This window comes from Antechinus flavipes, chromosome 2 (assembly GCF_016432865.1).
Source record: "Antechinus flavipes isolate AdamAnt ecotype Samford, QLD, Australia chromosome 2, AdamAnt_v2, whole genome shotgun sequence".
Taxonomy (NCBI): Eukaryota; Metazoa; Chordata; class Mammalia; order Dasyuromorphia; family Dasyuridae; genus Antechinus; species Antechinus flavipes.
The window spans coordinates 403,911,571-403,928,508 of NC_067399.1; positions in this window are offsets into that span (position 1 = coordinate 403,911,571).

The following is a 16,938-nucleotide window of genomic DNA, read 5'->3' on the forward strand; positions in this document are numbered from 1 at the left end:
AAGGAAGTGTGTCATCCCATTTGACAGATGAGGTAACCAGCTTGGTGATTTATAGCAAATTCACTTTGAAGCAGTATCACTAAATGTACTGAAACCTCAACTGTGGTAAAGTTGAAACTATTACTACAGCACATCTCTCTTCCCCCAATCACACTGCTCTGCCTCTTCTTCCTTCTTTTAAACATCTCTCATTTTGTCCATCTCCATTCCTTAATAGGGTCTTTTGTTTTCTTAACTTTATGAGATGAACATTCACTGACTTCCTATAGTCAATTCTTATTTGTATCGCCACACTCGGGAAAACTGGATTTTTAAAAATCTCATCTGAATATTCAGTAACAACTTTTAAGCTAACAGCTTTGTATCTGAGTTCAAAGGATTGGCATGATACCTGGTCCAAATGAATTGTCTAGCCTACATTTGAAACATTTTGAGACCTTGCAAGATCTCCAAAGGACTTCTAATGTAACACTAATTGTCCTGTACGGCCATAAGCAAAGTACATAATTATCAATGGAATTTAGTCTCGTTTTGGAGGGAGGGATGGAGAATATCATAGGTGCCAATATTCCTCCAAATAGAACCTTTTCCTCTATAATCTAGCTTATTCAAACCTTGTAATTGGTGTAATTTTTCACTATTTAGTATTTCTCTTCCTCTTCTCCCCCTCTATCACTGATTTCATCACTATATGGAGCTCCTTCCTCATGAGGAAATAATTTCCTTTACCAATTCAGATCAACAGCTGCTCTGCAAATTATATTGAGAGTTGTCTGGGGTCACATGGTATGTGTCAGGGACAGAACAAAGACAAATCTTTGTCGTTTCAAAGCCAGGCTGTCTATCCATTACAGACTTCTTTCATGTCACTATATACCCCAAGTACTCCCATTATTGGAGATTAGAGCTGATGTTTTTAAAATAGTTTTTATTGGAACAAGTTTAGTACTTGGAGAGAGACCTGGGGTTGAAATAAGTCTAAAACTCTTCTTGCTGAGGTTCAGGCTTACCTGTGATTGAGGAGTAGCTTTGTCGTATCTAATCTCCAGGGGTTTTCACAAGACTAATGTCAACTGCATTCTTCAGGTCCTCTAGTTGTGTTTTAAAAAGGCTTTATAAATGCTGAACTCATCACTCCACTGAGCTCTTGGAGAACAAGTAAACATGCTCAAACAGAATAGTGGCGCTCAGACCTTTCCACAGAATTGCTCCCTTGTAGCCCATCCTCATACCTCCCCAGTTTGAACATAAGCAGTGTAAATCAGTTCAAAAACCAGCATTTTAATGGAATGAATTAAAAGGCATTAAGGCATAATGTTGTCCACTGTCTTCGTGGCCTTGAGATATGGCCAGAGAAGTGACATAATTTGCCCAAATATTATCTAGCTTTTCTTAAGGAGGTTACAGCCTCATCTTGAATTGATGGTTCCTAATAACTGTCCAGAGATCCTTTCATCATATTAGAGCTCCACAAGGATAGTTTTAGCAATTATTTCTCAGGGAGAAATACAACTTACATAATGTACATAATACAACTTAAAGAAACAGTGGATTTTCATTTGCAATTGGAATTTTTAGAGCTGGAAGCCAGCTTAGAAACTCATTCACTAGTTTTGCAGAGAGGAAACCCAAAATAGAGTGATTCACCAAAGATAGTGGCAGAACCCATACTGGGACACTCATTGAAAGAGTGTGAGTATTCAGACTCAATTTTTGGTGGGAGTAATAGAGTCATAGCTTTAGAAGTGGAAAAAAAAATTCATCCATCACTTTGCAAATGAATGGCTCTCTCTGGGTAGGTAAGAGTCCCACAACTGGAAATGGAACCAGAAACCAAAGAACTCAGACGTTTACATGCCTTGATGCTGTTTGGAACTTGAAGTAGGCACTAGCCGAAACACTTGCCCTTGTCCCACTCAACTAGATTTACTGAAATTTAATGAGGCTTAACAGGGCTTAGTAAACATTCAAGATTCCTAAGAGTCATTAAGGCTCTAGTTGGGAAGCTTAATAGGGTTTAGTGGAGGTTAACAAGGCATAGCCCAGCCTTATAATCGAGTTTTAACTTAACCGGGCTGAGCAGAGATTTACAAGCCTTAGAAGTGTAATAACACCTCCCATGATTTAATGGGGGTTAATCAAACCTGTCAAAGGTTAGCCAAGAGGGACTCAGTTTGAACCAGTTTCTCTTCTGAGTAAGCTGATCCAAATAAGTTCAGCAAGTCTTTATTAAATGTCTAATGTATACCTTGCACAGGCTAAGACATCTTGGAGAAACAAAGGTCCTCAGGGACTTTATGAACTGGTTAGGAAGATGGCATGTGTGAAAACAAACCAGAATATTATATAGCAAAAGGCCCCTTGGCCTCAGTTTGCTTATGTCAAATAGGGCAGAAAAGGATCATGATAAATGATCTTTGGAAGCGGGGAAAGGGAGGTATGAATAGAATACTGGACCTGGAGTCAAGATTCAAACCTTTACTATGTGACCCTGGGCAAGTCATTTAACTCTTTTAGTTTCCTCATCTGTCAAATGAGCTGGAAATGGCAAAGCACACCAGTGTATTTTGCCAAGAAAACTCCAAATGGGATCGTGAAGGGTCAGGTATAACTGAAAAATGACCAAGAATAATAACAAGGTATAAATGCTCATAAGGAAAATTTAACTTATTTTTTGTGGGTTCAAGCTGGCTACTATTCACTCCTGCTTAGAACTTATCTTGTCCGCATTTTGCAGATGGGGAAACACATCCAGTCATAGGAATGGCCTTATCCCAGGTAACCAAGGAAGTGAACGATGGGCCTGGGATTAGTTCCCAAGCCTCCTAGCCCTTCAGCCCAGTTATCTTACTATTACACTAATCTGAGCCAGCTGAACAACTAAATAAATGACCTTGAACATCTCCACCCACCCCCACCCCAGTCTTAAAAGCTTATGTGCCCACATAAATGATATTAACATGAACCCAACAAGGCTGAGACAGATAACTAAACAGCACCAATACTTGTCCCATCTGATCAAACTTACTAAAGCTTAATGAAGCTTTTTTTAGGTCTTAAGAGGCCCGATGAGGCTTAACAAGTGTAATGAGCTCAATTAAGCTTATGATGTCTAATCAGACTTCAGAAGGGTTTGATGGGGATCAGCAAAGCTTTGGCACAAATGAGTGCTGGGAAGACTTAACCATGCCTAACTAGATTTACAGAAGTCCAAAGGGACTTAATGATGGCTATTTCTATGGATGGGAATCAACTTTAATGAAGGCTAATGAAACCAAGAGAGACCCATAAAAAGGATGAATGAATAAAGATATTTAATGACTTTAGACTCAGAGACTGTTAAAGGTGAAAAAGATCTTGGAATCTAAAATGCTGGAACTAGAAGGGGTCTTAGACCACAGTCTGTCAGAGCTAGAGAGACCTTAGAGATCATATAGTTTCAATTTCTTCATTTTATAGATGGGAATGAAGTTGCTCACAAGGTTACACAGCTACTAAAGAACAGAAGCAGAACTAGACCCTGGGTCTTTTGAAAGTGTAATATTTACTAAATTAGTGTTAAGGTTATAATTAACCAGGTGAGAATCGAAGTCAAACCAAAGCCTCCAAACTAATTTAATTTGAGCAAGATGTACAATACTGCTAAATTGCTCTGCAGTTTTACCCAAAATATTGTCCCTGGAAGTGGGGTCAGTTGGAATTAACCTTTAAAAGTGTTCTGCAGCACCTCTGGTCTCCTTTCTCAGATCCTTTTCCAGATAGCTTCCTCCCTTCCGATCCTCATTGTGGCCTCCTCACTTTCCCACCTTCTCACCCCCAAGACAGTGGAAGCAGGGAAGAGTTGATTGGAAACAGCTGTAGGACCCAGTTGACTTTTCATGTTCACAGGACTCCATCAAACACTCTCATCCCAGGGAAAAGTGATTTGGAGCTAGCCATAATTCTCCAAAGGAAATGAAGATGCCCCCTTTCCCACCAATGAATAGACTTTTTTTTTTTTTAACATAAGAAAGCACAAGAGAGAAATCTAGAATGCCTGGCATGTATCTCATATAGATGCTATGGTCTCTTCAGTGACTTAATTACTAAACTTCCCATCTTCTTATTCGAAATAAACAATCCACCCACCCTGGAGGGTATTTTTAACTCTTTTTATGCTGGAAAAATGTGAGATCCTTGGTTACAGACAACTAAGTGGCACAGTGGATAGAGTGCATTCATATGTTTAGTTTAGATAGAGTGGATTGAGTTTTCTTTTTTGGTTCCATAGGATGATTCATGTTTCTATCCAACATGAAATAGTCATATCCATTTACTCTACAATCTAACTCTGCCTCTTCAATTCTTACCTTTGAGGGTTGCTTCAAATGATACCTGCTTCATGATATGTTTTTCTCTCTTAGCCCCCAACTTAATGCCCTTCTTACAAAGAATATGTGCTCAATAAAAGGCCTTTTTACACTTTTCACACTTTCCCTTGTTGCTTTCTTTACTTTCTTCTTCCTGCCTTTTATCCTCTTTTTACTCACTTTCCTCTCCTTCAGATTCCCTCCATATATATTGATTTTTTTTTTTCACAAACCATCCCAGTGGCAAAATGAGGTAATGGATAACAAAGTTCTTTATAATCATAAAGTATCATAGAAATGTACTTCAATATTTTAAGGATTCAAAATTACATTGGGGTGAATACAGCCCTTCTTCTATGCTTTAATATTATAACTAAAAACTTTGTCCCCTGGTTGTTAGCCTTTTGATAATGATCCTTCCAACCCTTACTTATCTATCTTCACAAGAGACTGAAGACTGTCACTGTCTAGCCAGGTAGGATCTGACAAAGACTGTACTCTGCTGGCATAACCTTCCCCAAGTTTATCTTCCTATAAAAATGAGCATCGGATGAGGACCTTAGTGAAGAAACATGAAAATGCAAATTATTACCATTACTTTTATTGCTCGTAAATCAATAAATATTGATTTGTAATATTTCCTCTGAGCTGCCCTCTAACTTGGACTTGCATATCCTTGTAGGAGTTCCAGAGCATAGATGCTACCGCAATTCTATTCTAGGGATAATCTTATAGGTGAATGTTTTTATTATTGTATCCCATGAGCTTCCACCAGTGTGCTTCCCATTAATAATCATGTGGTAGATTTATTGGAGAGCTAGATGGCTCAGTGGATAGATTGTGGACCTGGAGTCAAGAAGACGTTTCTTCCTGAGCTAAAAGTTGTTCTTATACTTACTAGCTATGCCACCCAACAGTTTGCCTCAGTCTCCCCATCTGTAAAATGAGCCAGAAAAGGAAATGGCAAACCACTCCAGTATCTTTGCCAAGAAAACTCCAAATGGGGTCGAAAAGAGTCAGATGTGACTAAACAACAATTGTAAATTCAATAACGTTTGGAAAAAACTTTATTCAAATGACATAGCAATAACAATAATTACAAAAACATCCTCTCTCCCCATCCTCCATAATCCAGGTTACATTCTCCTTCAAATACACCTGGCATCCACAAGAAAAGTGGGCTCAAAAATAGAATGCAACAGCAGTAAGACACACATGTAAAAGCCACAGGTCTTGGTACTTCAGGACCTAGAAGTCCTAGAATTTCTCTTTACAGAGTCGTCATGTAGCTCCTCTGTGGTGTAGTACTTCTGCTTTCTTAGGGAGCTGCAGAGGAGAAAGTTGTCCAAGTCTTTTTAGTCTGGGCACCCTACACATTGCAGGCCTCCACACCACTCTCTGCTCCTCCATACTGTTTTAACTTATCTAATTTAAATTCCTACCTTTAAGAGAAGAAACTAGAGCTAGCATAAAAACTGATAAGAACAAATAAAATTAAATAAACGATAGATATTTTTGCAAAGGATGAACTACAGACAGAGGTCAAAAAAAGATGTGCCATTTCCAAGGCAGAGAAACTCTACTTCCTCCACCATCAATGACACACACCATCTTCCTTTGGTCATCACACCATAGTCAGGTCAATGTGCAAACAGCCTAGATCAGTCTCCAGAAGAGAGGTAAAGAGCAGGACTTGTTCCTTATGACAGCCAAGAGCAAGCAGTCGAATCTAGAAGAATCATCAGTCACTAGAAAAAGAAGGAAGTTTAAAACACCGAATGCTAGGACTGGAATGGTGTTTAAAACAGAATTGCTAGAAGAAATTAGACATAATAGTGATTAGAAATCTTTCTTTACTGCTCTCCCTCCCTTTTAGAGAATGTAGCTCCTCCTTCTCTCCCTTCTTCTCTCCCTTCCTACCACAGTTTCAGTGAGGGTGAGGCAAGTGAATAATATGTTGTACAAAACTGAGGAGCACTGAAAAAAAAATTTATGTATATACACACACATTAAAAAACACAGCTTTCTCTCTCTTTTACAAAGTGATTTTTACTGCAAAAATTCAGCAATAGTAACTCCTGGAGGCATACTTTGGGGAAAGTGGACTGAATTTGCAAATAACATTTGTCTAACCAGTTCTCTTGCTTTTCTTCTCTTTTGTTAGGTAGTTGTGGTTAAATAATTTGTGCTGGGTCACTCAACTAGTAAATGTTAAATATCTGAAGCTGGATTTCTATTCAGGTCCTCCTGACTCCAGGGCTGGTGTTCTGTCCATTGCACCACCAAGCTGCTCCTCAATTCATTTCCAAGGGCAGCATCCAAGGGATGAATGTGTGGATGCTTGCTACTTTTAGGCTAGGAGACCTCATTCTCCATCATCTGGCTTCCCACAAATGTAGGTATAGACACCTGCACTTGAATTCTGGTGGCTTGCTCACCTGATCTTTTGAAAGTCATGAGGTCATACCCATCTTGAATCTTTTGTCACCTAAAACAGAAAAGAATGAACACAAAAGAAACTAAGAGCAGAAACCTGATTTCAAAGGCAAAATATTGGCCTTGGATAGAGAGGATCAGAGGCTGCTCCGCTCACAACATTGTCTCTCTTATCTCAACAAAAACTCATCAGGAAAAAAAAGCAAAACTATACATCTCAGTCATGGGTTGTGGCTATTGTTGTTGAATAAGTTCACTCATGTCTATCTCTTCATCACCTCTTTGGGGGTTTTCTTGGCTGGGATTCTGGAATGGTTTAACATTTCCTTTTCTAGTTCATTTTACAATGAGGAAACTGAGACAAACAGAGTAAGTAACCTTCCAGGGTCACACAGTTAGTGTCTGACGCCAGATTTAAAGCTAGGAAGATGAGTCTTCCTGGCTTCAGGCTCAGGATTCTTTCCACTGTGCCACCTAGTTGCCACCTAGTAACCAATGGTTAGAGAAAAGCAATTGTATATTCTTATCTCTCTGGTTACAGAATTAGCTAGTTAGGGTGCCTATTTGTTATTACAGGATCAAAGATCTAGGATTAAAAGGAACATTTCAGTTCAAACCTTTCTTCTTACAAATGAGGAAAATGAGGCTCAAATATATTAAAGGACTCACCCAAAGTCACATATTCCTTTAAATATATAAGTAAACAGTTCCAAGTCATTTAAATAACCTCATCTAGCCTTTAGCCACCATAGACTCGAAATAATGAAGAGAATTGAGATGTTTCCCTGAGCCATTGGACTTGCAATGGAGTGATAACCAGGAGGAAATTGTACAAGTGAAAGATCCACTTGTGAAATGAAAGGAAAAGTAGTTCTTGTAACCCCTAGGAGACCTACTGGGAGTATGGGAATCAACAAATAAAAATAGACTATAGCAAAACAGAAGCATTCTATTTTGAAGGAAAAAAGCATACTTTATTCAGCAGACACCAAGAGCCTGGGGTCCTATGTCCCTAACTGGCCATGTTAGAAAGCTAGTTCCTAAGAAAAGGGAATGAACATCAGCTGCTGGGAGCTGAGGAGAGTTACAGGAAAGAGAGTTGTAAGGAATGCAAGAAAGAGAAAAGGACTGCAATGCAAGACAGAAATGGCATCCTCTGCAAGAACAGTCAAAGGTACCTCAGGAGGGTCATGAAATTGGAGGAAATAACCTACCAAGTTCTTGGTACTGGAAGAATGTCTGATAGGAAGATTACTTACTGGTGGGTACTGCTATTTTCTCTGTATTCTGAAAATAGCTTTACTGGATTACACTGATTCTTAAATAAAGCTTTCTATGAGCCTTCTGACACTATGTGCTTGTGAGGAAAGTGGTACTTGTCTTTCAGAATGGAAAAATAATGTCAGTTACTAAAGTTCCTAGGTTAGCTGGTTGAGGACAGCAAGTCAGAGAAACAAGAAACTCCCTAAGCTTTTTAATGTGCTCTTCATATCAGGAGATTTACATAGGACTTCTCAAGGATTGAGGAATCTTTGATCAAGACTATTATTTGGTAACTTTCCCTATCTAAGACCTGGCCAAAAACTAAGGAAATTGGTGGTATTGGGTATTTTATTTTGTTAAAAAAAAAAAAAAGAATTCTGTGCAGTTAAAGTAGAAGACATCAAGTCTATGAATAAAGAGGGACAGTCCAAAAAGGCCTGTTATCTATGAATGTGCATTTTGCTTGTTGTCAATCCATATGGGAGGTGTGCCTCCTTCTGGGTAACTGTGATATAGAGTGGTAAATAAAAAGCCTTTTAATTGGCTACTAAGATGAAATTGAGTGTGCATACACAAGGAATTTGGTCTCTCTCTTCCCTGGTGGTGAGAGAGGCAAAAACTGCTGTGCTAAAAGTCATATAGGACAGGGAGGAAGGTAGTGTCAGTCACCTATTCTTTCCAACTGACCCATGGCTATGAATACATGTTGCTTCTGATTTTTGTCTCTTTGTGGTCATTCTTTCCTGATCTTAGATGAATCAATGTAGGATATGAAGTAAACTTGATTTTCAAAATTGGAGTAACGACTCTTTAGTCCTGGAATCCACAGCAGAGTCTGAGTCTGTTGTAGCAGCATTTGAGCCAGAGATGCACTGGGCATTAACCTGCATGTCCCCATGTGAAAGAGCATCAGTCTAGAAGTCAAGATACCATATCTTACAGACAACTGAGCAATTCACCCATTCAATTCTGTCTCATTTGGAAGTGAACTTGGCAAAAGAAATGTGTTAGCAACCACTCTGAATATGAGCCCATTCTCTTTGAGGACCAGAGAAGTAAAGCGAAGAGTATGTTATGGTTCAGGATAAAAAAAAAAAAGTGTTTATAATTCAGTTCTTGCTATATCTTCTCAGTAAACCTATCTTTGCAAAAAGTTAATTGGTTTCCAGCCAAGATGGTTTCCTGAATGGAGGTGGATTCCCCCACTCCCACATCCTACTAACCAAAATCTGACATTTGCACTAGGGTAAATAATGGTCAAGAAATCTAATGAAAAACTGGTATCAAGGGATTATTTCCATTCAGGAAATACATAGAAAGTCAGCCAGAAGTCCTCAGGCTAAAAGAAAGGGACAGGAGAGCTAGAACCAGGCCAAGTTATTGTTGTTTTTGTTTGTCCTTCCTTCTTAAAGAGAACCGTGACATCAGGGAGGTGACTCCATGATGTGCAAATGAATTGGATTTGAGTGAGGGAGGGCTGTGCAATGTTACCTGTGTCACTTTCCCCTCTACAGCCATCTGGGTCCACTAGATGCAGTAGAAGACCTTGACCTTTTTAACCTAAAGTTTTCAACAGGTATCAGTTTGGCTGAGGCAAAATCCATTCAATGATTTAGGTTAGATAGATAAGAACTGAGACAAAGAAGTTAAAAAAAAATCAATCTTGGACAGAAGCAGCTATACCCAAAGAAAGAACACTGGGAAATGAATATAAACTGCTTGCATTTTTGTTTTTCTTCCTGGGTTATTTATACCTTCTGAATCCAATTCTCCCTGTGCAACAAGAGAACTGTTCGGTCTGCACACATATATTGTATCTAGGATATACTGTAACCTATTTAACATGTAAAGGATGCTTGCCATCTGGGGGAGGAGGTGGAGGGAGGGAAGGGAAAAATTGGAACAGAAATGAGTGCAAGGGATAATGTTGTAAAAAAAAATTACCCTGGCACGGGTTCTGTCAATAAAAAGTTATTTTAAAAAAAAATTAACCTGAGAGGGGTTTGTGGCCCAAACAGAAATAATTGCTATTTACTTTCAATCTGAGTCAGTCATCACCTAAACAATAACCAATTAGGGCTTCACCTGGGACTTATCATAGTCCAATCAGTGAGAGCCAGAGTGATTTGAGTTTAAAACATTCCTTTCTTAAGGACCATGTTTTAAACTCCAAAACCCAGCAGACGGTGGAACATGGCCCTAGCACAAAGTTTCAATTCACTAACTATAATTAGAGAGATGAATAAATCAAATGAATGTTTTATTTTATTTTTGCAAGGCAATTGAGGTTGAATAACTTGCCCAGGGTCAGCCAGCTACTGAGAAGTGTGTCTGAAGTAAAATTTGAACCCAGCTCCACTTCTATCCAGGGCTGGCCCTCTGTCCATTCTGCCATATAGCTGCCCCAATTGACCAATATTTTAATAAATTATTCTAAGTCAAGAGAAACCTCAAAATCTAGCCTAGAAGGAGAAAGTAATTTCATAATAACTGCAAGTAGAGACTTAAAAAATTAATTTTTACAAGGACTATATAATTATAAGAAATGAAGCAAGAGATTTTAAAAATGAAATGAAGTTCTTGAGGAAAGTATTAGAAGAATAAATAAATTAAGGAAAATAAGAAATTGTATCAAAGTAACATACTCATTGAAAGCTAGAATAAACCAAACAATTCAGTGACAAGAAACAGCAATAAATATTAGCACAAAATCAAGTTTGAACAATCTGATATTAAAAAAACACCTAAAATGAAATTATTTTAAAATCATCGGTCTTCTTGAAATTCATGATTTTTTTTAAAAGCTAGACTCTGTATTTTTTTTTTAATCACAAAGAAAAACTTCCCAGAGCTATTGGAACGTACAAAGATTCCATCTTGAAAGGAATTCCAACAAGAAAAGTCCTTGGAATGTCATAGCCAAATTCAGAACTCCCACATCAAAGAAAAAATACGGCAAACATCCAGGGAAAAAATAATGCAAAATACCAAGGAGCTAAAGCAACTAAGTGGCTTAGTGAATACAGTACTGAGCATGATGTCTTGGAGGACCTGAGTTCAAATGTGATCTTAGACACTTACTAGCTGTGTGACCCTGGGCAAGTTGCTTAACCCTGTTTGCTTCAGTTGCCTCATCTGCCAAATAAGCTTGAAAAGGAAATGATAAGTCACTTCAGTATTTTTGTCAAGAAAACCCCAAATGGTGCTATGAAGAATTGGACATGATTGAAGTGATACATATATACATATATGTGTGTGTGTGTGGGTGTAGGTGTGTGTGTGTGTATAGAAAGAGATATACATGGGCATGTTAATATAGTGGTAACATTTTAATAGGGGGGGAAAGAAAAAAGTGTTCCTTTATAATTTTAACATGTCCAAAGGAATTAAATAAGAAAAACAGAATATATGAAGGTAAAGATGGGGTAGAACCACATACACACACACACACACACACACACACACACACACACACGCATCCCAGAGAGAGCAGCCGGGATACAGATAGACCAAAAAGAGAGAGAGAGACAGAGAGACAAAGAGAGGGAGAAAAACAGAGAGAGAGACAGAGAGAGAAAGAGAGAGAGTATTTCAAGCTACACTCTAAGTCCATTACCTCTCTCTCTAGAGGTGGATAGCATGTTTCACCATAAATCCTCTAAACTACAGGTGGTACCATTGAGTACACATACTTGTTACTAGTTTACTTAGCTAAATTCCAAATCTCCAACAAGGCAGAGAGAGGCAACTACAAGAAAGCAAACTACTATCAACAAAAATTTGATTCAATTCAATTTATGTTTATTAATCACCTGTATTCATGCCCCTAGGTTGGGGCAGCCAATGAAGGTATATAAGATACAAATTTAAAGAGGATCTATCTCCTTCATATAATTTTAGACACCTTAATGGGCAAGGCTTTAGAAAAACATTTTTAATGTTTTATTGGTCAAAAAGATCTGGTCAGTACAGAGTATGATCTGGGAACTATTTTCAGTTTTTAAAAAATTAAATTTTTATTGGCCTTTTGTTTTTATATCAGCTAGATTTCCCAGTGTATCCTTCTATCCCTCATAAGAAAATTCTGTTATGATAAAAATAATTAAGACAAAAAAATTCTATAATGCCCTTCACTTCTGCAAAGGAGTCAGGGTAAGGAAAAAGGGGGAGTGATATTGATGTGGTTCTAGTAGTACAGAATTGAGGTGTGAGAATCTCCTCTGGTCAGCGCACAGGTCCAACCAATGTGAGAGAATTCATGAACCTGAAAAATCTGAATGGCAAAAGGTATTTTTATTGGCACTGAGAAGCCAGCTTTGCTAGGAATACAGACTCCTCAGTGGCAAGAGGTCCTGTCAGAGAAATAACAAAGGTTATCACTGAAAAGAGAATGTCTTCACAGCAGGCAAGAGTTCTGGTAGGCAGCTGGGCCAAGAAAAGAGGTTCCTTAGCAAAGCATAATCCTGCTTCGGACTTCTGCAGAGATTTGGAGTTCAAAATTGTCTTTTTATTGGTAGTCTGGAGCTTGGGCTTCTATTGAATGAGATTCCTTCAATATTGCCAATCTCCCCCCCCCCCCCCCCGCAGGCCTAGATACTTATATTGAAATTTCAAGCCAGAAACTCCAAGAATATCCTATTGATATTCAATAGGAATATCAGGACCAGATCTCCAACTGAATAAAATCATTTTGAAGGCTGTTTCCTAGAGTCTTGGAAATTTGAAGGGGATCCAGGCTACCCCCAAAAGAGCAATGGAGAGTGATTTTTTTTTTCAGTATTTCATTTATTCATTTATTTTTTTTAATAACTTTTTATTGATAGAACACATGCCAGGGTAATTTTTTACAGCATTATCCCTTGCATTCACTTCTGTTCCGATTTTTCCCCTCCCCCAGATGGCAAGCAGTAATGGAGAGTGATTTGATCAAGATCTCCAATTGAATGAAACCACTTAAGTTGTCTGGGAAGATTTGCTTTCCCAGAGGAGGACCTGAGATTCCAAATCTCCCTTCTTTTACAGATTAAAAGGGACACAGTTTCAGAGTTCACCTCCATCAATATCTTTTCTTTTTTTCCCCCATTAATTTTATTTATTTTCACTTTCAGATGTTCTCCTTTCCGCTACTCATTGAAAAGGAAAGAAATACAAAACACATTATAAATATGAAGTCATGAAAAAAAATTTCTGCATTGGTCACATTTCAAAGAAAGTAAAAAGGAAGGAAAGAAGGAAGGGAAGGAGGGAGGGAAAAAGAAAGGGAGGAAGAGAAGGAGGAAAGGAAAAAAGGAAGGGAAGAGGGGAGAGAAAGGAAGGAGGTAAAAAGGAAAGGAAGGAAAGAAAGAAGGGATGGAGGGAGGGAAGAGAGGAAGAAAGGAAAGAGGGAAGGAGGGAGGGAAGGAAAGACAGAGGAAGAAAGAAAAAAAAACATGTTTTAATATGCACTCTGAGTCTACCAGTTATCAATCTGAGGGTAGAAATTTTACATCAAAAGTCTTTTGGAACCATTATGGTGGATCATTGTGTTGATGGGAGTTATTAACTCTCATAGGTTTATCTTTATGATATTGCTGTTCCTAGGTACATTGTTTTCCTGATTCTATTCATGCTAAGTCTTCCCAGATTTTTCAGAAACCATACCTCTCATACTTATTAACAGAACATATCTCATTAATATACCACAACTAATTCAATCATTCTTCAATTAATGGGTATCTTCCTCTCCTTCCCTCCTCCATTGTCTTTATTTCCACTATTGCTGGGTCAATAAGTATGAACAGTTTAGTAGTTTGGAGGCCAAGTTCCAAATTGCTTTCCAAAATGTTTGAAATAATTCAGTTTTAGTAACATTGACATTAGTGTACCTACTTTCTTACATTTCATCCAGCATTTATCATTTTCCTTTTATTGTCATTTTAGCTAATCTGATGTGCATAAGAGGGTAACTAGGAATTGTTTTAATTTGCATTTGTGTAATTATTAGTGATTTAGAGCATATTTCCACATGAGTATTGATAGATTTGATTTCTTGCTCTGAAAATTTCCTGTTTGTTTTCCTTGACCATTCATCAATTTGGCTCGATTCCCTTTATATTTGGGAATGAGACCTTTATCACAAAAACTTGCTACAAGGACCTCTCTCATTTTCTGCTCCCCCCCCAATTTTAGTTGCATTGGTTTTATCTGTGCAAAATCTTTTCAATTTTATATAATCAAAATTATCCACTTAACCTGCTATGAATTTCTCTACCTGTTGTGAACTCTTCCCCATGAATGAATCTGACTGGTAATTTCTTCTATGCTTTCTTAATTTGCTTATGAGATCACCCTTTATGTCTAAATCATGTACCCATTTTGAATTTATATTTATAAACAATGTGAGATGTTAATCTATGCCTAGTTCTACCAGACTTCTTTGGGGGGAGGGTTATCTTTTCACATCTCTTCTTAGGGCCCAACTCAGTCATTATAATTCTGAAGTATTCAATTTTAATTGTTTTGATCACTATTCTTTCCATTTACATTACAGAAATCATTTTGTATATTATTTTCTTGGTTTTGCTTACTTCATTTAAGTTCATATAGTTTTTCCATGCTTCTCTGTATTCAGTTCATCATGCCATGAAACACAGTAATATCATGTCACATTAATATATAACAGTTTGTTTAGCCATTCTACAATTAATGGGCTTTGTTTCTAATTCCTTTGCTGCACAAAAAGTACTTCTACAAATAAATGTTTTGGTTTTTTTAGAACCTATTTTTTTACTTTGACCTGTTTGACATATTCAAGAACTAATTTTAACAGACTGATTATTTTCTCAGCTTCATACTGGGTACAGGTGAAATCTGACTCTCTTGCTATCATTGATCAAATCCTATTAATTTAGCTATAATGCCTGTTCAATATTGAGTAATCTTCTGTTGACATGAACTGATCAGTATGTTTGTTCTGAGTAATGCTACTGATTAATAAAAAGGCTCTTCCTTGTATGTCACCCTTCTACTATCTCTGACAAGGTGTTAATTTCCAACAAAGCATTTAGTCCTGCTGCCTAAATGATCCAATGATAGCTGAATCTCTGTGTACTCCAGAATTGAGGCTTTTAAAACAATTCCTTTTCAAGTTATATAAAACTTCTCTCACCAGTCAATGCATCCAACATCTACTTTCCATAGGTCTTTCCTTTAACCTTTGTGTCAACTATAATTTTGATTCTTCTGAGATTTTAGTGTTTCAAGATTCATAGTCACATAGAATAAGTGATAGAATAATGTCAATACAGATATACTTTGACAGCATGTAGCTACTTTAGAATCACTAAAAATAATACATAGTTTCCTAAATGTGATAAGTCCAAACTCATCTCCCTATTTAAAAGTGAACCCAGTTCATCATTCAGCTTACATGATAGCCTGGGAGAGAGAGAAGAAAAGGGAAGAAGGAGAGGAGGAGGAAGAAGAAGAGGAAGGAAGGAAGGAAGGAAGGAAGGAAGGAAGGAAGGAAGGAAGGAAGGAAGGAAGGAAGGAAGGAAGGAAGGAAGGAAGGAAGGAAGGAAAGAAGGAAAAGAAAGAAGGAAGGAAGGAAGGAAGGAGAGAGGAAAGAAAGTATTTGGAGATATACACATACAGTAAATGCTTCATAAATGTTTGTTGGCTATTGATTGATTTATTGGCTCCTTTTTTGGATTTGATCTCGTGAATTCATAATTTGATTACATTGAATCTTCACTACTATCCCCAGCCCCATTACACCCCAGGAGATATATATGCGTGTGTGTGTATGTATATATATCAAAATATAATTCTCAGTATCTCTTAGCAGGAAATCACCAGTTACCATAATTCAGCTGCAAGTCTACATCATCATTCCTTGGAGAACAAAGAGTTCTTTCCTTTCCTGGAGGGTCCAAATCCTTCTCTTCAGGAAGTCTCTTATCTGTAGCTTAAGTCCTAGTGTTCAGTCCTTTCCTTTCTCCTTCATGTCACTTGCTTCTATCCTCTAATCCTATGGCACAGATTAGCCATCTCTTCTGCCTCTTTATGTCTCCTTTACTTTTTTTATATCGAAATCCTATTTCATTTTTTTTTAAAGGAACACATTACTTTCCCTGATAACCTGAACATAGGAAAAGTAGAATAATTTTTAACCACTGTTCTTCCCATACTACTTTATTAATCCCCATTTCTGAAAACTAATTAAGTCTGGTAAATTGATATCAATCGATAATCATGAAGGAAGCACACCAGCAGGGCTTCATGAGTTTTAGCATAGGAAAAGACACCCTTTCCATTCCCCCTCTTCAGCCTCTCACGACTAGTTTTAGACTTTGAGAGAACATAGTAGTCATTACACCTTGGTAATCTATCTAACTTCATTGTGCCTATCTTCCCACAACCTCTCCCACATCAACTATCCTATTGGTTTTAAATATTTCTAATTTATTTGGAGTGAGGTTAAATCTCAGAGTTATTTTAATTCTTATTTTATTTGTTATTAGTGATTTGGAACATGTTTCATGTAGTCATTTGCAAATTTGCAAATTACCTTTTGAAAACTATTCCTATCCTTTGATTACTTATCAAGGAATGGTTCCTATTGTTATATATTTGAATCAATTCCTTGAACATTTAAGGTATGCAATTTTTTATTAATAATACTTGAAGCAATTATTTTCCCATCTACTTTTCTTTTTCCAATTGTTTCTTTGTTTTTATTCATGTGCAGTGGAGAATTGGCCGTAGAGAGTTTTGCCCTTAGAAGGAAGCACAGAATGGACATAAAGCACATACTGATAGGAGTTATCCACATGAGCTTTGTAGTAAATGAAGGTATTACATGACTGTTTCTGGTCTGCTTAACCCCCCTGATAAGGAAAGGATTTTCAGT